Raw genomic sequence first — 22,946 nt, 5'->3', positions numbered from 1 at the left:
TGAAACTGCTATACCATGTTGCTGTTTGAAAAAGACAGAAATAGGCTACTGTTTTGGAATCAGCAGGTCAGGAATTTTCTTTGCCTGTACTGATTTTTAAATATTTTTTCCAAATTTTTGCTATAATTACTGTGATGAAACAGCAGCTAAATTTTGGTCTTCTCATCAGGCCTTCGTTAAACAATTCGTCTTTGGTTTGATGAAAGCAGTGTGCCTGGCATCCTATTTTCAAATTGCCTCTTGAAATTGTCTTGTTTTCTCTTTAATACAAAGAAATCACTGTTATTATATTTTTGTATGATTAGCATATGACCATCTCCTTTTCTCTATTGAAATAGAAACTCAAGGTGCTTTTATAACTTTGTTGATGGTATGTTGTGATGGTCATTTCTCATATAATACTTCTCAAAAAATGTATGCGTTAATACACTGAGTTTTCCAGACTCCTTTTGAGAGACAGGAGATTAAGTGGTAAAACTGGTGGAATTAATTGTTGTGAACAGATTATCCAGCCAGTTTATTTCATTTTGTGGTTGGCAAATCATTTTGAAACTGACTGGTTTCTGCATTAGAATACTTTGCTCATATAAAATTCTCTAAAATTACTGGTCCCACAGCTCAGACTGCCAGGAACTTGGTTGTCTCCTGCTTTATACAGACCAATATACAGAGTAGGATTTCCCAGAGAAGTCTCAGGAATTGTTCTTAGCAGATCATTCAACTGTAGCCATGGAAATAGGAGAGCAGTGATGCTCGCAGTCACTGAATTATCTCAGCACGAGTGTCTCCCCAAGCACCAGAATGCTGAGGAACCCACATACCAAATGTTTAAAACTAAAAACCAAGGGACAGATGTAATGGCATGCATTTAGCAGTACTGTTTAATTCCCTTTTTATTTTGAAAATACTATGTTAGCAGTTTTTAAACCCATGGTGTTGGGCACCACAGCCTGTCATAACCCCCCAGACAGCAGTGGGTTGGGGGGATTCACAGTTCCTTTCTGCTCTTCACTGCACTCTGCCAGACAATTCCCTCCATGATGGGAGGCAAAAATGCTCCCAAATCAAAATCTAATTGAAAAGTTATGAAAGGTATTACAGAACTCCCCAACTCTATGGAGGGATGGGTGGTTGAGTACTAATCAATTCAGAATATATTTCTTTTGGGACCAGCACTTACTGGCAAGCAATTATTCTTTATAAGATAGACATCATAATGGATTCTGCTTCCCAAGAACAAAGGCTCGAGTTTTATCTCCAAGAACAGCACAGACCAAAATGGGCATCACATTTTCCCAGCGAAGATGGGTATACTTTGATTGTATTAGTGCTGCTGGACCAGTTAGGTGAAGCTGCTCATTTGCAATGAGGATTTCTAGGCAGTAACTCTATTAATGCTCCCAGGCAATAGCTCATGTGCCAGAACCATTTATTTACATGCTTGTAGTGGACAGCCATAAGGTGCCCCTGCCCTCCCAGGAACATCACTCATGGTGGTGCTAGGATCTCCTAACACACTTACCAAGCATTAAAAGTAATCTAATTTTTTATTGTTCAGTGCAGAGTGCAGGAGTCTACATGTAAATAGGACTCAGAGTCAGCTGTGTTTATTTACTTGTTAGCAAAGATCTGGTCTGGTTTAATGAATGAGATGGCATCTATATCTTCATGCTGAATTTGCTACAGGATTTGCTTTTCTGTAGCATTTAGGAAAAGGCAAATTAGTGTGTGTTGTAGCACAGCATATCCTGTTGCTAAAAATATGTACCTTGATTTACATATTCTTCTATGTATGTATACATAAATACAGATCTATCCAGCAGATCCACACATACAGACTTTGCATTTGATATTCTGATTGGAGCTCAATAGATAAGGGATTACCTTTGGGCCCTCTCTTCTCATTCACTCTCCTCTCATGCCTCTCCGCTCCTCTCTGCCCAGTTACAAGTTGGGTTAACTCCTATTTTAGCTGAATTAAATGTGTGTTCCTTACTCAGAATTTTAAACTCTAAATTACCTAAAATTATTTGCAAATCTTTTCTGCACTGAAGCTACATACAAATATCTTTTTTTTCCTAGATTCAGTTTTGCTCTCACTTATTTGAGGGTATAGCCAGTACATCTGCACTGAAAATGTACAATGGGAAAAGCAAAACCAAAATCTCACTCATACAGTATAAATGAGTTTTATATCTGAAGAAGTAATTATGTAGTGTCATAAGAAAATCAATAATAATTTCCTGATACTTCTTCCAAGTGACATGGGAAGCATCAGACAATCTGAATCTGTTAATGAAGATTAAAACTGAATTAGTGGACATGCCAATGCAATCATGTCAAACAAAAGCTACAGATATGCCAGATTATAATTGCAGACCTTGTTTTGTGCCTTGTTCTCTCATGTGGAAGCAAAAATAACCTTATTCTCCAGTCCCTTTTCAGTCAATTTTATGAATGTTGCATTTTGTTCTTTTTCCCCACTGTACAAGCCAGGTGTTCCTTTTTTCTACAAAACAACGATACATCATTTAAGTGAAGTGCATTTTTTGAAGCTCAGCGAGTTGAGGCTTTCTCCATTTCCCTGGCTGCATCCAATCAGCTACTGGAGGCACTGGCATGTGTCATAAATTTTGCTGCAAATATGGGCCAGCTGAAACATATACCAATTCAGAGATCACATCTCCTCAGCATCCCACTAGGCAGGAAAGGAAATGAAATGTGTTTGCTGTGTTCTGCTGAAGCAAGGGATCAGAGCAGGAGCTGAAAAAAACCCCTGAATTCTTAGCAGGAAAGAAAACCTCTTTCAAAAGAAAACCTCTTTCAAAAGAAAACCTTGAGAAAAATTAACCCCCAGATCACTGCCTGCATTTTTCTGCAAGAGTCTTTTCTCAAGCAGGCTCTGAGTCCAGCCCTGCCTCCTGCTTGCAGTGGTTGACCAAGGCTTTCCTTTCTGTTGCCCCAGCAGTGAAGGACTTGTTTTACCAGCAGTGTCTGGAAAGCAGGTTGAGAATGAAAGAAAGCCATTAGTGATGGAGGAGTGCTGTGATGGGTAAGAGAGTTTCCTCTCCTCTCCACATAGAAGCACTGCCACATGTATATCCTAGACTCATTCCTGCTCTTCTCTTCCTAGACTCATTCCTGCTCTTCTCTTTTCTGTGGGGTTTCTAGAGGTGCTTGTCATGTTCATGGAATGATTGTCTCCCTTATTAAGTCTGAAGCATTAGTAATTTTTTCAGCAGTCATCCAGGCTGTCAAGGTCACAAGACTTTATGCATGTACTTTATGCTATGGCAGGCTGAATGTTGTGTTCCTGAATTTAAAAAAACAACCTAATCCACAGAGGATAAAGAAGTGCTTTGTCTCACAGGAGGTCTGGCTTTGTTGATTCAGCCCTTTGCCTGCTCTAGGATGGCTACATGGCATGCCTAACCTTGAGGGAGGAATTTGACACCTGGGAAGTAGGAAATGTATCAAACTTGGGCTTTTGGTCATTCTGTGGAAGTCACTCTTGACCTCTTTGACCTAGGACTATGGGTTATGGGGTCATTCTGCAGTGATTCCTGTTTTCTGTATTATTACTTTTTTTCCTGACATCTATCATTCCTTTTTGAGATGCAGAGGTCAGGGTAAAGACAGCTGTCTAAATGACAGTTTCTTCTTACTCTTGGAAATTAAATGTTCTCCTAAGACTACTCTCTGTTCTCTACTATGGGGGAATGAGCAGTCTGAACCCTGAATGGTCTGAGCAAATAAAGGCACTACAAAATCCCTTAAAATGACTGTGGGATACAGGGGAGTCTGTTGCTTATGTGTTTATGTCAAGGAAATTCCATGACTGCAATGGATTTGTGCAAGCAGTTACATGTTCTCATGTAGTACGTAGCAAAAGGGCAGGGAAGCAGTAGTGAACAGAGCTTAAAAGGATTTAGCTATCCTTGGTCACTCTCTGGATTGCTTACTTTTGTTTGCTTCAGGCTTTTTCTCCTAACTGTGCATCAAGGCTATGTATTGACTTTGCTGAATTATTGAAGGCAGTTGCAAATGATGCATGAAATGAAAAATCCTTCTTCACCCTCTGCACAAACTGCCAACAGACAAGTCTGTGCAATCACTGCTGAGCTGCACCATGCTATCAGGTATACCTAGATATCCACAAAAATTGTTGGAATTAATGATAATGGGAGTTTCTGTTCTTAATATTTCCCTTACTCCTTTCAACTGTCAGTTTTAGAAGAAATGTAACATTCTGGTAGGGCAGTTGTCATCACTGAAAGCACTTGAACCCACTATAACCTTATGTTGGTATAACTGGGGCTAGCATTTGGGACCAAATCAAAGAATATAGTCATCCTTTTGGTGTACTTGTAGAAATCAGTCCCTTCATCTTCTCTCAGATTTATGAACTGTGCCTGTTAAAGGAATCTCAATTTTGAAAAGCTACATTTCCACATAGCTCCAAAAAGAAAGTCACAGCAGATGTTGAATTGAGCAGTACACTCGGATAGCAACCAAATCTGGAATTACAAGAGTTTGTCAGCAACTACGTGTTTCTTGTTTAAGTGGTGTTAATTTTAGCAAACCGTCCCTTACTCAAAGGCCCCCGACCCAAAACACTATATTTACTTGATATAGCTTGAAAATCTTCTGAAAATATATATTTTAAGAGTAAGTGGTAATGTTAGGGTTTGGAGTTTCATCGTGATTGTGCTGTACAGCTGCTAACACCAGACTCTCTAGAATTTATGTGCTCATCTAGGTTTTTCAGGAAAATTTAATTTGAGGAAGTTGTGTTTATCAGCTTCCTGGCTTACTGTCAACAGCATGTTGCTTTCTTTTTAATATGAGGTGCTAATTATGTTTTTCTCAGACTTCAATGTAAATGAAATGTATTTGGCAGTTGTCAACAGCTTTGCAGAGTATGATAACGCCATCACACAAATGTTGAGGTTCTCTGAGCATGGGTTTATGCTTCTGAGTTGTGCATCTTGCAATTATATTTCACACAGTGGACAAGATCACCTGATCTGGTTTGCAGATGTTTTGGAGAACACAGAAACTGCCAGGAAATGTAATAGCACTGAACACCAGAAACGCCTGTTCTTTGTGAAGAAGGAGCACAACAGAGCTGGTCTTTAGTGAAAATCTCACAGCCTTAAGGAAGAGTTTCAATCAAATTAAGCATGAGTGCACCTGTTAAACTCCTTCTTCATCCTGAAACTGAGATCTAGGCAAAGGTAAGCCATTCAGAAGTGGGTGGGCTTCCTCTTTTTCCCAAGAACATACAGTGATCTGTGTGCCACCAGTCCCCACACCACAAAAATTAACACTTGGTCTGCAGTGGAGGGAGTTCACAGAAAACTTTCTAAAAGGAGTCTGAGCTCCAGACCCTCCTCTCCCCTGACCTCCTCTGGGCACAATGAAGGAGGCACGTGAGTCCAGAATCCCTCTTCCCTTTGCCACAGCTCTGTCAGTGATGCGTTGAGAGGATCCCACTAGGAGATCCTCTTGGACGTGAGCTGCTGAAGTAACTGTTGGAGGTCTTCAGTTAGGGATTATTAAAGGACTATTGAGCCTCTTCAGTTCCCACAAAAGAAGAAAGCAATTGCAGGCCAGAAAGAAAGGTATTGGTAAAGGCTTGATGCAGTTTGGATACCAGAAGGATGGAGGCAACCTTTTCTCACAGGCCATCGCATTAGGGCCAGAATCGCATTAGTGCAGGACATTCCTGCCATTTCCTTTGACACTGACAGTCTCAATAGTTGTGTTTAGAAGCTAAATAACCTGTGCACTGCTGTGCAGGAGAAAGCATGATGAAGTATTGATTGCATTTTAGTCAGCGAGAGGGAGAGTGAAAAGGATCAGTCTATTTATATTGTCTGTTTACCACCACAGATGGAGCAAGACATGGGAGGTGAGGGAAACCCTTGTTTTGATCACAGGAGGTAATTTCACTGAAGTCTCCATAGCCTTTGCAAACATGCCACTGATATCAAAACTGAAGGGTGGGCCAGAAAGGTGATGTGGGAAGATGTGTTTTGAAATTGTTAAGTCTATTTGGGATTAAAAGATTGTTGGAGTTTCTTCAATTTTGATTATCCTTTATATTCTTAGAAATCAAATCTTCTTTCAATTATATTGCATTTATGCTCTTAAACAAAACTTCCTCTCAGCTTATTTTTAGAAAATCTTGAAATGGGAGAGGCTTTTTAACATTTTTGTACTTGAAGTCATATTTTTAATAATCCCTTTTGCAAAGTAGGTTTTACATCTTCCATGTTGATAAAGCTACAATCTTTTTCCCTGTCATAATTAAAAGACATTTCTTTGACATTTCTGCCTCTTCTTTTTCCTTTAAATATCTCTTTAGAAGAAGTACTGAAACTTGCACTTTTCCTCCTGCTCCTGCCGTGCTGCCACCCCTGTTGCAGAGCTGGTGTGTGTATATTCAGCACGGCTGCTTCGTGACTGTTCCCTTCCAAAAGTCGTGCTGTTTGCATCTTGCTGGCAAAAGCAGCTCTAGGTGCTGTGTGTGATGACGACAGATCACTTACAAAGTTCCCCTCCCTCTGAACAGTATCTTTCACTGATCCACTTGTGCTCGTGTGTGCCAGTTGCCCTCCTGAGGGTGCACAGGAGCGCAACACCTCTGGGGACTCCTAAAATGGTAGCCAGGCAACAAGGAGAACATCTTTTTCCCTCCCCCAGGAGCCACTACCCATGCACAGGCATAGGAAATGAACACATATTTCTTTGGACTGCAAGGAGAGAAAGATAATTCAGATCCCCAAAGAGATCTGGGATATGAAAACGTGTCCTTTCTCCCTGCCCAAATGAAAGCAAATTGACTTCTCTAGTCAGTTTGATTTAGGTAAGCGTGCCAAGCACTACAAGTGTTGCTGAGCCCCTAAGAGGGACAGATTCCTCAGAAATGAAGATATGTCCACTCTAAGTGTTCTTGTTGGTACCCCACCGACTTATCCCTCATGATTTTAGACCATTATGTCACCTACTGCAATTTCCCTTGCTTTTCTTCTTGTGAGCACGGTAGCTGATGCTTTCTCTAAGAGTATATTTACTTGGATGAACAATATTTTCTACATTTGAAACAGGGAAAGTCTTCTCAATCTTTTCTCCATCACACCGGCTGCACAGTTGCTCTTGGTGTCCTGAAACCAGCCCTGAGTCCAGGCACAGTTCAGGCACTCAGGGTGTGGCTGGTGCCAGCTCTCCAGCTATGCAGGTGGATGAAATGAGGTCCCTGGCTGCTCTGGGTACAGCTGCAGTAACCTTCCTGCTGGCACTTTTATGTCCTTGCTGGTACCTTGCCATGGCAGAAACAGGAAAGCTGCTCTTGAGGGCACAATGTAAGAGTCAAAAGATATGAGAAGCCAGGGGAAACCACTTGCTCAGTGTATATTTGAAGCCTCAGAATACCTGGAACACCTCTCTTCTGCAGGGAAAAGACATTTTGTTAATGATACATGCCTTCATGCATGAAGCCTTGAAAATAGCATGTTGGGGGTAATTTGCTGTTAGTCTGGTAGAGTTAAAAAACTTAAATCAACCCAATGAGGTAGGAAAATCTCCAGGAGGGCATGAGGAAGGAAATTCGTGTTCATCCAGGATTCAGCCAGTGGAACTTTGGGGAATTCTCCACAGAGACATCAGAAGTCACTGAAAAATATTCCAGGTGCTTTCTGCGTGCTTAACTGTAAGCACAGAAATAGCAGAGCAAAGAAAGGAAAGGCAACTTTTCCTTTCTTCAAACCCAAACTGAAGGAGAAAACAAGTTTGTGGTGACCCTTGCAGAGCTTGGAAAGGGCCCAGCAGGGGTGCCAGCTCTGGCTTTCCCATTTGCTCTGCCCTCTGCCACGCTGGGCAGTGTTTGCACCACATGCCCCAACAGCGCATTCTGATGGTTTTTCTCAGTTTAAAATTTGCTTGTATGATCTTTATGTGGAGAAAAATTTGGCAGAGCTATGTTCAGCCCCTGCCAAAATGTGTGCCTTGTCTCTTTGTTTTTCTCAACCTAATCACTGTTATTTAATTTTACATCATTTTAAAAAAAGAAAAAACAAAACCAAAAACCACTCAGACTTTAAATACTCTGGGTTTTTTTCCAATGAATTAACATCCTAGAGTAAAACACCAATATTCTCCTTTTACCATTTTATGTATACACTTGAAATCACTTGCTAGTTCTTTCTGTAAAAATTAATTTAATTTAATTTCTTGGAAAATTGTTAATTCATTTTAATTATTTCAATCCTCTTCTGAGTTTAATTTTTCCCCTTTATTCATGTGTTCCTTACAGTCACTGCATCCAAGTTCATGATTGCTTCAAAGCTATGACTCACATTTATGTCATAAGATACAGAATGGAGAGAAACTTGTGAGCTTTGTTTACTTTGATTCAAGATATGTTTTTGATTCTCAGTGTCAAAAGTGCAGCAGAACCTGTCATTTCTGTTCAAGACATGAGAAATATTAATAAACCAAATAAAGGAGACCACACTGGAAAATGTGAATTCCAAAAAACCAAAAAAAATCAAAATGAAAAGCTGAAACTCAGTCCATGAAAATGAAAGGAAAGAATCCTGAATTTTTTATCAGAATTGTATTTGGTCTGCATATTTGAATGTATTTGTCATGCCTTATATACACAAAGAACAAACATAAATCAGGTGACTTTTTTTTTTATTTTTTCAGATTAAGGCAAGAAACAAACAAAAAAGAAGACAGCAACAGCTCATTTTCTTCTTTATTACTGTGTAGTTTTTGACTTTGATGGAGTGACTTCAAAGACTTTACATTTTTTCCAGCACGAGAGTAACATCAGACTCAAATTCTTCATATACAAAAGAGCTCTCCTTGAGTCAGAAAAACATTTTCCATCTCGAACTCTTTTTACTTTGTAAAAGGAAACCTTAGGTCTCTTCTCCTAAAACTTGTCATGAATTTCAATATTTTTAAGTTACAGTAAAGAAAAATCCATGTGCAAAATCTATTAGAGGTCAAAGGACGCAAACTCTGTAGGAAGGTTAAAATGAGAAAATTAATCAGAAAATTGTAGGAAATCCTCTTATAAATGAAAAATTATGATTTCTGTCTCAGATTTGGGGTGGTTTGTGGTTTTTTTCAAAGAATCTCTAAGGGAAAAAAACCCCTCAATCCCAGTAGCTGGTCTCTGGACAGAGCATTACCCAGCCGTTCCCAGAAGTCCTCACTGCATAAATTTTGCTTTGGAGTCAAATCACTCAGTCACACAATTTGCTACTTTTCAGATTAAAATGGTTCTGCTGAGATGCCCATCTTCTTTTCTGAGAAGTCATTTGGTTTCCTTTCATAAGCGTAGTGCTGGGGATTTGCAGTGGTGATTGTCATAGGATTTTCTGTGAGGTTTTTTTGATTAGGAAAGACAAACTGCATCAGTTTTGAGTGAAGTCTGCTCACTGCTTAAAATAACTTACTATGCAAACCTTGACTTATGTTAGAAATACAGAAGAGGTGTGACACCATTATTTTAACCACAGTTTCTATTATCTGGACATTTAAAGAGTGATAAATATTCTTAAATGCAATTGCCTATTTTGTAGAGAAAAAATTCTACAAATTTGTCTTTATTCAGTCAGTAATTAAGGCAAAAGAGGTGGTTTCAGCATTGGCATAGTTTATTAACTATCCATCTAATTCTATGTTTTGGAGACTAGGTGGTCTTCAACAAGGCATAAATTGTGATTCTACATTGGGGCATTGAAGGGGAGGGAGAGTAAGCTTTGGCCAATTCTGTTAGTGTAACTCTGTAGAATAGTTACTCAAGTGAAATATTTTCATCAAGAATGGACCACCTTAGTATTCAGCCTTCAAATTCATATCTGATGCTCTTTGAAGTAAATAATAGAAATTTCCTGTTGGACTAAGTATGTCACTGGTTTTTGGTTTTGCTTGGGAGGGAGGAGGCAGGCTCTGAACAAGAGGAATAAGGAGGAAAATATATATCAAGCACCTGATAAATGCCTCTTGTTTGCACAAATTTCTAGAAAGAGGCCGACTTTCAAGTGGGGAAATGGTAAATTATTTATGGCACTCTGTTTCTGCAGATGCAAAACAGAGATGAATTCTTGTATAAAGGGTGAATGTGGATTATGGGACAGCAGACAGATGGAAAAATCAGTCCACAGGACACATAGACTGCCAGAAAGATGCTTCTTCCTTCCAACCCAATCCAATCTATCCAATTTTGACTTCAAAATGTTCTTATCCTAGGCTGGCTCTGTTAGATCTAGTGCACAATCTGAAGTTTCAGAAGGATGTATAGCACCATTGAGCAGTACTTGTTCACTGAGGAAGATTGGCACTTGAATGTGGTGACAGGTCTTTATAAATGGCAGTGGTGGGTGGCAGAGCACTTCATAGGAAAATTAAGAGTTTTTATTTTTAGGAAGGTGGCATAGCAATGTGCTAAGAGACAAATCACGAAGCAAACAGAAGTGGGCTAGAAGAATACAGGATATAAACAAGCTATGCAGGACAAGTGGATAAAATTAGAAAACTAGAGCAAAATTTCTGACTCAGGTGTGAATCCAAAAGCGTGTGATTCTAATTGATGTTTGTCTATCCAGAACAACTAAAAAGGACTAAATAGATTTTCTAAAGCAAAGAAAAATCAAACTTCTGTCACTGGAAATACTTTAAATCTCAGCATGTTTGGGTTTCTGAAGCTTTCTGGCTGGCAGAGCATGACTGGGACTTACGGCTGCCAACTCCACATCTGAACCTTACTAGCATTTCCTTATTGGAGTCTGAGAAATGGCCAGGCATGGGGAGGTGATGGGAGAGGCTGGGTCTCGGGGCAGCAAGGCAGCTTTGTATGGGAAACTGCACCCCAAAGAAGCAGCTTTCTGTAGGAAAAACCTGCCCCCATAACAAGGCTTTGTGCCTAGTTGCAGCCAGCCATGTCCCAGAGTGGTTATTTTCCTGTCTCCTCATCTTTGCATTTTGTAATGGGGGATGGCAAAGCACAAAGATGCCAAAATAATGTACAGGTGAATAAGGAAGAAAGAACAAAAAAGGAACTAAAATACCTTCTAGATAAGATGTGTCCATTTATCATAAGCATGGCACCGACCAGACCTCCCTTTCACCCCAGAAGAGTGGCTGTCCTACATTTCTCTCTGATACAGCTCTCTTGTGACACCTTGGCTTGTCAGGAGCACTCAGCCCCGTGGGAGGTCTCCCACATGTGTGCTCAGGATAGGAGCTGCAGTCCTCAGTCTTGTGTAAAGATTATTGTAATTGTGGTGTCTTTGGGCTGTAAGAGGATCATTAGTTCCCCAATGATCTTAAATGTTTGTCGTTCTCATTTCAATTGATTTCCTAAACGCAGGTTGCCCTGGAACTGGAGCATATTGTGTCTCTAAGGAGCTGGATACACAGTTTTTCCTTCTGTCACCAGGCAAGAGGAAATGCTTGGTCAATGAGAACTGCTGGAGGAAAGGTGACTCTGATGCTTTCTTGTTTTGTGAAAGTATTCCTTTTTAATTCTGTCAAAACAGCTTCAATGAGAATGGTGGAATTTTTTCCTGCGTTTCTCATGAATGCAAAATGTCCTCTGCACTGCTGATTCCTCATACCTCTGTAACTTTCTCATTACTTTTTACCAGAGTTCTTGCCAGATGTGTAAATCAAAAGTGTTTCAGACAGCTTATAGATGTTCTGGGACTTTCTGCATTTTTCACAGTTTTTTTCTTATCCTCCTTCTTTCATTCCACCTTTCTAAATGCAGCTCACTGGTATATGCCCATCAATGGCTTCCGTCTTTTACAGAAAACACTATGATTCCATGAAAAAAATATTAAAGGATGGTTTTATAAATTTTCAAAGACAGGGGAAAACAAAAGAAACACGTAAAAGCAGCTTGGAAGTGGGTGAAGCTGGAAGTTCTAGTCTGAGTTCTTATTGATTTGGGGGGAAGGTCATTTGGAAAGGATTCCTTAATAGAAAAACCAGTTAAACAGAGATATGTGTGTTTTTAAATTTAGTTATTTATATGACATTTTACTCAAAAATCCTGATGTGCATCTGCTCTCCTCTTCACCCTTGCACTTTCTGATCTTCTACCTGTGGAAACTGCTGGACTGCATTTGCCACATGAACAGGAATTTTGCCTTCCCAAACAAATTGACATCAGTTTGTGAAAAGATGACACAATATTAAACCTTAATGGAAGGTGTTGGCCAGCCAACCTCCTTATTTCCTTGGATTCTTATTGGTCTTGCCTGTAAAGTCAGGAAGATGTCTTCAGAAGACTTCATCTTGCCTAATATGTTAGGGAAAATGGGCATTTGGATAAACCGTCCCAGCTTGTCATGGTATCAGAAAAGACAAGCTGACTTTGCTTAATTGGTCCAGAGCAGGTTTTACATTCTAAGTATAGCAAATGAACATACAGAAAGGTTAGAGGTTAGGAAATAAAACCTTGTACAATAATACTAGAATTTATTCCCTGAAATGGTTTGTACGGATTTCATTTAGGGGTATTTACTAGTTTAAAACCTCCTGAAAAGGGGAAATACCTTTGAAATCAGTGTTTTAATTTTCTGTGCTTTTTTCTGAATGTTTTTTATTTAATAAACTACATTTGTAACAACATTAGTGAGTTTAGCTTGTAAGCCCAAATGCTTACTTTTGTCTGACAAATAAACTAACCTCCAACCAAAAATAGCCTATTACATCTGAGAGGATTTTCTCCTGTTAATTGAAAATGAACTGGAACTAAGCTAAATTGCTTGAATGTTTAATCTTTCCTTGCTACACTAGGGTTACTAGCGGGTGCAAGCACAGACACATTTCTAAACTGAAATAACAAGCTGTTTAGTGTTTCAGCTCTGGTAAGTGCTGAGAAGGGCAGTGACCTGTACTACCAGTAAGAGTATGAGCATTTCCAAGTCCCAGGCATTCCTGCTAAAAGACAGCTTCTCAAAGCTTACATTTGTTTGCAGCTGAGGGAAATGTTAAAGAAACTTCTTGTAAGAAAGTGGATTTCCTTCGTCATTAATGTAGAGAGAATTTAATCTTCAGAAAATCAAACTAGTCCTGCAAGCAGGAAAATATAGAGGTTATTTTAAGGATCAAGCAGCAGGATAGACTGGATCTCCTGTCCTGAGGGAAAATTGCAGGAGCTGCATCTCCCTGTGGCATGAAGCCCTTGCTAATCCTCTCTAGGCATGTGCTCCCTATATTGTCAGGGATATGCAGCATGTTCAGGCTGGTCTTGCAGATAATGTGTGTGGGGGCAATTCCCATGGGAGACTGAAAGGGGGAAATTGCCCTGCATATAGATGCAGATAGGTGGTGATTAGGTCCTGCTCTTGGGAACAGAGAGGTTGGGAGCTGTGTTCAGCAGAAGCTGCTGGCCAGGGAGGAGAGCTGGAGAGCAACAGGTATCTCCAGCTCAGTAAGGAAGAACATACATGTCCACTGTACACATTAACTAAAATCAACACCACACTTACACAGAGAAGAGGCAGCAGCTCTTTAAACATTCTCTAAAAAACACTCCAAACACACCTCCTAGACTCCTCATTATTTTCATTGACAGGCAGTTCCCCCTGTCTTGCAGCACTTTACAACCCCTTTTTAACATTTCCTTTTCTATCCTTCAGGTACAGGTGCTGTTTCACTCCACTGCTACAATTAAAATTACCTAGACAGAGGCAGTACAAAGGTGCTCTTTACTCTCTTGTCCCTCAAAGCATGGACATCAAGAACTGGATCCCTAGCCTGCTGACATCAACGGGAGCCCTTCCATTCACCTTGGGGAGTCTGTGCCAGGCCAAGGAGGAACACAGATGAGAGAAGGCAATTTGGCTGTCACATTTTCCTTTCATCAAGAGCTTTACATGGACAAACTCTTTTTAATGTAACTTCTTCTGCTGAGTTGGAGATTTTTGTCCCTGTGAATTTCCATTAATAACAACAGAGGTTTGCATGCAATTCCAGGATGGGTCTGAGAATGCAGTGAAGAACTAGAGTTACGTGGGACATGTCTGAGGTAATGGATGTTTTTATTACTTTTTTTCTTCATTTGACAGCTGAACGGGAGGGAGAGAAGTAAAATCAATTTGGAGAACAGCAAGTGGAAAATGAAGGCAAATGCAATGTTAGCATGGTGATTTAGCTCCAAGCAGCATCTCTGTGCCCTGGCACACAGCAGTGGGGCTGGAGTCGTGTCAGGAAGCAGAGGGCTGAGGCATGACCTTCAGGTGACAGCTAAAGCACCAGTGTCACTTTGGAGACAAAGGCAGCCACGGCACAGGGAAATGGGCATCATTTTGGTGGCCTGGGTGTGATGGGAGACAGGATCCAGCTTTCAGTCCCCAGTCTAGGGAAGGATGTGTAGAAACACCTGCACTCATCACAACTGCCTCATTCCCAGCCTTCCTGGGGTGTCAGGAAAGAAGAGATCATCCTGGCAGAAAGAGAACTTAGCAGAGCTAGAGACTTTGGGCAAGGGCGTAGATTTGGTCTTCTCAAGAGGCTGTAGAGTTTTGACTTAGAAGAAGTAATATTTAAAACACCGTAAATTTCTCATGAAATGTCAAAGTATCTTTCAAAACAATGCATTGGTATTTTCTCTCTTGGAACAGGTGCCAAAACATTGTTCTAAGGGTGTGACTCTTGAGCTGTCAGCTTTCTAAGGAGGAAATGGACTGAGTGACAGGTAAGATAAAAAATAATGATTTGTCTCCTTCCTTTAACCAGACATCAGGATGGCAGTGGTTGGAAATTCAGCTGAAAGGCTCACATTAAGTAAACCTTCTGCCTTCTTCCTGTAGCACCTCAGATATCTTAATATTTGGAGTGTCATTCAGAAGTTGACTTTATTTTGATAAGGCCGTGTCCCCGGGATGATCAGGATCATGGTCAGCCTGTAACAGCTTAATGCATTGTCAGAGAGGTGTGTGAGTGAGGCTTGTGAGTGATGGCCAGAGAGCCACCTGCTCCCTAGGATGACCTCCAGAGTGAGTGGAATGGAGAAAGGAGGCAGTGCCCACTTCCCACACACCAGCCTGGCCAAAAGCCAGTGATGAAACGAGATTTTTTCTTTTTTCTGGACATACAGTCAGGATACCAATTACAAGATAACTGTGGGTTTTTTACTGAGTATGCCTGGGAATAAAACCGTGTATATTTAACTCCTTCAGGTTATTGTCTCAGTGGAGGTAAGAGCTAATTTACACCACTGAGACTTCCACTGATTCTATCAAAGTTCAGAAAATGTCTTTGAAAAATTCTAGAGTCTAAGAGGGAAACAGAAAGAATAAATATAAAGTTAATTTAGACAGAAATTAATAAACTGCATTTAACTTTTTTTTTACAGCTTAACTTACAAAAATTACACCTTGCTTTAGGTCTACTGTAAGTTTCATGTTCTGCCAGTCAAAAGTCCTTGGAAAGTGATTGCCTAAATGTTGGGTGCTGAGCCCTGCTGCCCATTGGACAGCAGAGAGTGGTACCAGCCCAGAAACTGTGGAACAGGGCACAGATTGGGGCTGCAACAACAAGTTTTTCTATGCTCTATTGCCCCTCAAATCCCATGAAATTCTGAATGTGTCCAACAGTGGTTGCTTCTGTGTCAAGTTATTGTTGGCAGAGCACCATTTTTTTTCCCTTAGATTGCAAAACAATAGCAGTGCTCAAATTTTAAAGCTAATCTTTTTTTCTGGAAGTCAGCGTGGTGTTAAATCCAGTATTTGTAAGTTTTGTTGTTGTTGTTGTAATAACTGAGCTATTTTAGCTCATAATCCCAACTCATCAGCTTCCGTTGCTGATAGGCTGAAGATGTCACTAAACAAAATATCTGTTTAGCAAACCATCAGAATTTGTGGATGATAGGAAGCAGATGTATCATTAAGCACTAAATGGGAATATCATTTACAGTAGTTGTCATGTTTCATTTTGATAAACTACAAAAAACCCATGTGAAAGATGCAGCCCTGTGTATCCACTGCTGAAAGCAGTATTTTGAAAGGTAACATTATGATAGTCTGCTGGGCTGGCAAAGCTAAGACTTACTAGAAAATATGATATATGGCCCAAGCATTACCATAAAAGATAACAAAATGTGATCTGATATATGAGCTGGTATCCCATATAAAAAGCTCAGAGAAAAGAAGCTATAACAAATACAATCTTCAGCTTGTAGAACAGGGGCACATGGAGAGCAGAGGCTTGACTGGGACTGGCCAATTGTCATCAGCTACTTGTGGACTTGGGGCTGCTGTAGACCAATCTTCCTTCACAAGCACTGACTGTCCTTGTAGCTGAAGAAAATTGTTACTGTCATTTTTCATAGCCTGTAATGATCAAATAGATATTAATGTAAATAAGAAGACACACTGAAATATTCTTGAAATGGTTCTGTTGTTGGGGAAAAAAATCCTTCTATTTACCTGTCATGGTCTTGTCACTGTCACTTGAGTGACAAGTTACTGCTTCTAATGCCTGCATCTCTTTCACCTTTCCCTCTTTTTGAACATTTTTCCTCCTTTGTCCTTTCCCTTCTTCCAATTTAATCTCATTTTTAATGCCCATCTACATAGGATGCTCATCTTCTAAACCACGAGTTAGTTGAAAAGAAATACTTGGAAATGACATGCTTCTTGGGGCTGTTCTAATTCCTGTTTCTGCAGTTGGTTTTGTTAAGACTGGCTAAGATTTCCTCAAAATATTTCTCAACAACTGTATTTTTCTTTCTTTCTGGAATCCCTGTCTAGGTATTATAACCTATTATGCCTTTTCTTCAGGTATTTACACTTCTTATTATCTATCTGAAATATGTAATATGTATGAAGCAAGTGGAAATCACACAACATTATCATCATAATTAATAATAAAGCTCCTTCTGCAGTGGCTGATGATCTGCTGCTGGAAAAGCATAGAAAAACACCACTGAAGTGTGATACAAGGATGGGTTATGGCTTACTAGAGCAACTTTGTGTGAATTGTCCATCCCGTTTGTTACTCCATTTAAGTAGGGTGAATACAGGCAAGAGCACTAATGAGGCTCTTCTGAAACATTAGACTGATACTCATTGCTAAGACAGAGCAAACATTTATGATTTATCATTGTAACTCTGGAAACAACAAGGATTTATAGCAGAAGTACTAAGTACCAGCAAGTTGTTATTTTATGGAAGAGACCATACTCTCCATCTGCTGAAACACAGCAGTGCAGTGTCAGAAAGCAAAGTGATAGGCATGGAGGCAGGAGACCATCTCTTCTCATGTATATTATGTGAGCAAAGGGGACTCCAGGAGGAAAACAAGGGCATTGAAATGAGGCACTTTTACCCACTAGAGCTGAATTTTTTTATGGAAGACTATTAGGAGAGTGAGGGGAAGTGGCAACCATACATACACCCATGTAGTATGGCAGGTTTCCAGATGGGTCACAACATCTTCAAGGCAGGGAATCAGCCTTGAGGAGAAAAGGCACTGGTCAGTGAAACAAGTGTACCACCAACAACTTCCTGGGGTGGTGGGTATTATCTAAAGCTCTTGGGATTCACCAACCTGCCTGTGGAGCTGAGGTGGACTTGCTGTACTGATGCTCCTACCATGCAGCAGTGGCTGAGCAGAGGAGCAGGTGCTGGCTCATTGCTGCCCTGAACTGCACCTGTAAGCCAGCCACAGCCCCTGACTGGCAACACCTCTGTATGAAAACAGAAAACACTGATTTTTTAAATGCCTAATGGCCCTAGCTGATAAAAAGTGCTGCCAGAGTGACACAGAAGACAGTGGTGAGGACAAGCATGATGGTTATGGATGGTTCTTACATGCAGAATGATAGATGTGGCTCACATGTTACTCGTTATGGCAAAAACTGCTGGGTCCAGTCTGTGAGACAGCCTCCTTCGTGCTCTCAATCCCCTCTGAAGCTCACAGCACAATTAATGATAAATGAACAGCTATCAAATTAATTTCATGAAAGCAATAAGAGATCAATATACAGTGCAAGTGTTAAACAGTTAACTGCACGTGACTAATTGTGCTCAAAAGATGGGGTGGTTTTGTTCTGCTGACATTTATAAATGGTTAAGCCTTCATTTTCATAGTTTATTATGTCAGATGAATCCCTTGGGAAAGTATTTTCCTTCCGAATGATGTTTAAATGTCTATAATTCTGTGCTGAGTGCAATTTACCAACAATTGTAGTGCTTTAAAATGTACAGTAGGCTCCATTATTTCTGTATCAAGCAACTTGACATTTAAGATAATTTGTTAACTGTAGGAAAAATATGTAAACAATGTAATTTTCCTGTAAACAGTTGCCATGTAAGACACGCAGTATAATTGGTAACCTCTGTCGAAAGCACGAACAATGAGAGAGACTTGAGAATGTGGGTGTACAAAATGAAAAGCACTACCGTAGGCTGCATCTACACTGGGTCTGCTCAACTGGAAAAGTAAAACAAGCTGCAAAGCCTGCTGCTGGAAAAGGTGGTTTTTTAGAGGAAAAAAAATCCCACATTTTTCCTAAGGCTTGTTCATATTCTTTCTGCCAGGATGTGGCAGAAGCTGGTGAACCTGTTGGGTACGTGTCCCTGCCAGGTGGTGATGGCAGCAGTGCTGGGCCTCTACAGTACACCTATTTGGGACTCAGACCTCTGTTTCCATGGGAAATATGGGTGCAAAATAGCCATTTCCAAAGATCAAAATGACTCACTGTGCACTACAGCTGGTCAGTGCCAGCGCCCTGCCAGGTTCACAGTGATGGAGTGCTACAGAGCTTGGGTCTCTCTTCCCAGGATATCAACATGGATGACCCTTAGTTAAGTTCTCAGCAGCCCAGTCTGCTTTTTGTGTGCATTTGTGCTGCTGGAAGAGAAAGAACCCCCTTTTTTCTGGTGAACAAATGTATAAGGATACAACCCTATGCATCATAGTGAAATTGTTTTCACAAGCATGGTGAGAGCTGTACTGCGCTGTACACACACTCACAAATACTTTGGTCAATAAAGAGAAAATATGCAATCACTAAAAGCAACACATTCAAAGAATTTCCTTAGAGGTGTATAGTGATATGATTCTTCCTTAGCAAGAGTTTGGAGAATAAATCATTGTTTTAAAAAATTGCTGGATGCTTCATAAGCTGAACCAATGCAGCACGTATTCATTAGCTCACTGCAATCATTAGTACTCTGTGGGCTCTGGTTCCTAAGTAAGCTGCTGAGAGAGGAGAAAGAGGATTTATTCCTGGAGGCGCATTGTTCTGAGTGCATCCTTCATCTGGCCAGTGAAAAGATCCATTTTCCGCTCCTATTCACTGTGCTTTCTTGCAGGACTGCCTTTTGTAGAACACCTCTCTGTGCAGGCCTAGGCCTCTCCTGGGCGATAACTAGGCCGCCAAAAGCCTTCCCCATCCACGTGCCCTCCCTTATTATAGCAGCTCCCCTTTGTGGATGCTATTGTCCTCTTTATTTCTCTGGAATCAAAATCAAATGCTCTGTTTCTCCCAGTTCATAGTGGTGGAAACATGCCTTTCACAGAAAAGATCTGTATCTCTGGTTCCACTAGTTATCTGCCTCGGTACCACAGTCGTCGTTCCGAGTCTATATTATGAATCCTACCTCTATTCAAATTGTGCTTACACTGTATTTAGAGGTACGTGGAACGTTTGCAAGCACCTTATCTTTATTTAAAAAGAAAATAAAATTTTATTCCCTTCTCAAACATGGTGGTTTAGGGGAATAAGGTTTTATGTACTCCTTGTGCATAGTAACAGTGTTGCTAGGGCGCCAGTATTTCTTCAGAATCTCCTTCAGCTGAGGTTTCATCTTAACATTTGTCAATGCGTTCAGTGAGAATAAAGCAGAGCATTAAAAAAAACCAAAAAAACCCCACATCATTCACATTATTTTAAACTTTCTACAGATTCAAGGGTAATGGTAACAAGGCCTTTTCTCTCCTCTCACTTAGACATGGTGCACACCAGCTTTGTGCTGAATAAGTGAAAACAGACTACTATTTTGTCTTAAAAATATGTGCAAATGATGTTTTTGTCTTCATAATCAAGCTTAATTACCCAGTGGAAAATGCTCATTTATCACAGAGAACAGTAATGAAATAGGTGTGTTTGAATGATAAAAGTGGGAGGTGTTTGTATTTATTTTCCTTCTGTCAAAGCTGAGATTTTGTAGAAACTGGGGAGCTTTCCTCACAAGTGACCAAGATACACCATGTGAGCCCCCATCTAACCAGTCAGCACTCCACAGGCTTGCATTTGTGCTCACCTTCAAATGCCCAAGGATCTGTGTAAAAACGAACTTTTAAATATTCAGTATACTCAGTAACTACCATCAGGGAGAAACAAGTGATTGCACTGAGTAGTTTTATTTACAAAGTTAATCAGATTTAGTTCCTCTTTTAAGCCCTTCAGAAACATTATGACTACTCTTTTAAACCATGAAGGTCTGGTCTTCAGGCATGTAAAATGAGCATGGGAATCAGATACTGGCCAGGGCCTGCTATTTGCAGCAAAGAAAGGGACGGATGGGAAAACTGCATCCTCACATTGATTCTTTAAGGCCATGTGATGTTCCTGTAGGAGGAGCTTTACCTGTTTAAGCTGAAATACATCTGTGTTATTTCGAGCAAAATCCTGACTGCATCTCAACAGAGATGCAATCTAGTTCAACCAAGGTAATTTTCAAAATACAGTCACAACATAGGATTTACTCTTTTATTTAATTGGTTTAGTGGAAGATAAGATGGTGTTGCTCATGAACATGTTGTTTTGTTTTTCTTTAAAAATCCATTAATTTCTATGTAGGTCTTTAAATATTTATAAGATTTAAATAATCTTTTAAAGCATCCTCAGAGAAGACATTGACTCTTTTGGTTAAATAGTTCTTATTTTTCTGGTAGGGGAAGTGTTTAAGTATCCAACTAATCCCCCAATTTAATCACAATATTTTTATACTCAAATGTCTGTTTTATGTAAGCAAAGAGAAATACAAGAGAAAAAGTTGTTCTATTTATGTGTAAACTGACTTACTAGTTCCATGATGGGGATATTATGCAGTGATTCTGGAGGTGACTGGAAACTGAAGATGCTTTTAAATCAACACCTCAGGAACTTATGCTCCTCTAAATATATATTTGCCACAAAAATATATTTGGTATAAATATTATATAATATATATACACCTATATATATAACATATAGGTGTATAATATATAAATATAATATTTGCCACAAAATATTTCTCATCTTCACTTTTCTTTCTTAGAGCCATCTGAAGTGCTCAGGCTGTTTGCAACACAGGTGCTGGAGAATAAGCAAAATCACCCATGAAAGAAGCCGTGAAGTTTGTGGTGAAAGCCAAAATTAGAGCCAGTTCCAGAGATGAGTGATAACTCCAGTTTCCACAGCACCTTTGTGCACAGCTCATGTGCTGCAAGCATGGTCTAACAAAAGCAAAGGTATGCATTTCCAGTAGTTCACACTTTGTGGAGACCACCTTACCCCTGACTTCTTGCAGCTGCAGAAGACACTTCTCCACAGAAAATATTTGTTTACCAGCAGTCCCTTGCACAGCCAAAATCTGGGAGGAGTGTGAGGGAATGGGGGGATGTGGGGTATGTCCAGCTGTCTGTCTGCCTCAGATGCTTTTACACTTGTGCCTGCATAGCACAGGTGAACGAATAGAGGCTCATGGGCTGCATTTTTCCTTTAGTTGGCTCCTGGTTGGCTTTATTTGGTTTGCTCTTTTGCAGAATGGTTTTGGTTTCTTTGCTTGTTTGTGTTAACAACAGAAGTGCTGCGCCTCTGCAGAGTTAAATTAAATGCCAGGCTTGGGATGTCTCGTTAGAACAATTAATTGTGCTTTATAGATATGGCAAAGGCAGTCTCCAGGACGGTGCAAGTTCAGCACAGTTTTCCTGCATGTTTGGCTTGTATGGAGCCCCTCAGCTGAAACCAGTATTTCTTGGGCGTATCTCGCTGAGAAGCAAATCTGCCTTTTGCAGTTGAGCCTTGTTTCCCCTGCCCACTGTATTGCCCCTGGCAGCTCTCTGGCAGCCACAGCAATCAGGCACCAGCGGAAATCTCCTCACTGGGGGAAAATAATTAACGAGAAGAAGCAGAACCATCCATGCACATGGCTGCACCCTAAGAAGATGTTCACAGAGACGATTCTTATTAATGTTCTTAAAACAAAACAGGCACTCTAACTGTAGCTAACACCAGTGTAAGCACAGGATATTTTCCAGCATTAGCCTAACCCTGTGGTGATAGCGATAAATGATTCTCCATTTTTTAAATCAAGAGACAATACTCTTTTTGGCTGATTGAAGTGTTTTTATTGGAAATAGTTTCCAAAAATAACCTGTCTTGTTAGTACTGTAAATTCTGCAGGCTAAAATCCTTTGATTCTCATTAAATTAACTAATTACTGTCTCACTGGATCAATGGATTTAGGAGCAACTGACATAATCTTGCTAGGAAAGGAAAGCTGCCAAATTCCATGACTTTGCTTAAACCTATTACCCTGGTATCTGTGCACTGAAAGAAATTTATCACCATGTAATTAATGGTTTTAGTTGGTTGATTGTTATATCAAAAGGAAGCAAAGATTTAAGGTTTGAGCTAAGCAAACAAAAAAGGCACCAGAAGAACTGCATATGCAGTTTGCTAATTTAAGGTGTTTTTTTCCAAATATGAGAAAATATTTATGGGGAAAAAAAGCCCCACAGAAGGTTCTGTGGAAGGCAGATGCTGTTCAGGGTGCTCAGCAGCAGTGTTGAGCTGACTGGGGGCAGCAAAGGTCCTGGGTGGGCTCCAGGAGCTGCTGGGGTGTTGGTGCTCTCTGGCACCCACCAGCTCCAGAGAGCAGGGATTTGCACACTTGACACTTGTCCCAGGAGAGCCTCTGCTT

General features: G+C 40.2%; 1 long non-coding RNA gene across 2 annotated transcripts in view; it reads left to right on the top strand.

Annotated features, from left to right (window-relative positions):
- LOC121670759 overlaps positions 1-22,946 on the top strand; it is a 67,320-nt gene that overhangs the window by 17,488 nt on the left and 26,886 nt on the right. For both annotated transcript variants that reach the window (XR_006018248.1, XR_006018247.1), the window contains 4 exons: positions 11,390-11,500; positions 13,668-14,056; positions 14,652-14,725; positions 21,300-21,492. This is a non-coding gene — a long non-coding RNA (uncharacterized LOC121670759). The remainder of the gene's footprint in view (positions 1-11,389; positions 11,501-13,667; positions 14,057-14,651; positions 14,726-21,299; positions 21,493-22,946) is intronic.

Source organism: Corvus kubaryi, unplaced genomic scaffold (assembly GCF_017639235.1).
Source record: "Corvus kubaryi isolate FWS band 111438036 unplaced genomic scaffold, C.kubaryi_AGA036_p1.0 37396, whole genome shotgun sequence".
Lineage (NCBI taxonomy): Eukaryota > Metazoa > Chordata > Aves > Passeriformes > Corvidae > Corvus > Corvus kubaryi.
The sequence above is the reverse complement of the archived record's forward strand: the minus strand, read 5'-3'. Positions and strand labels throughout refer to the sequence as shown.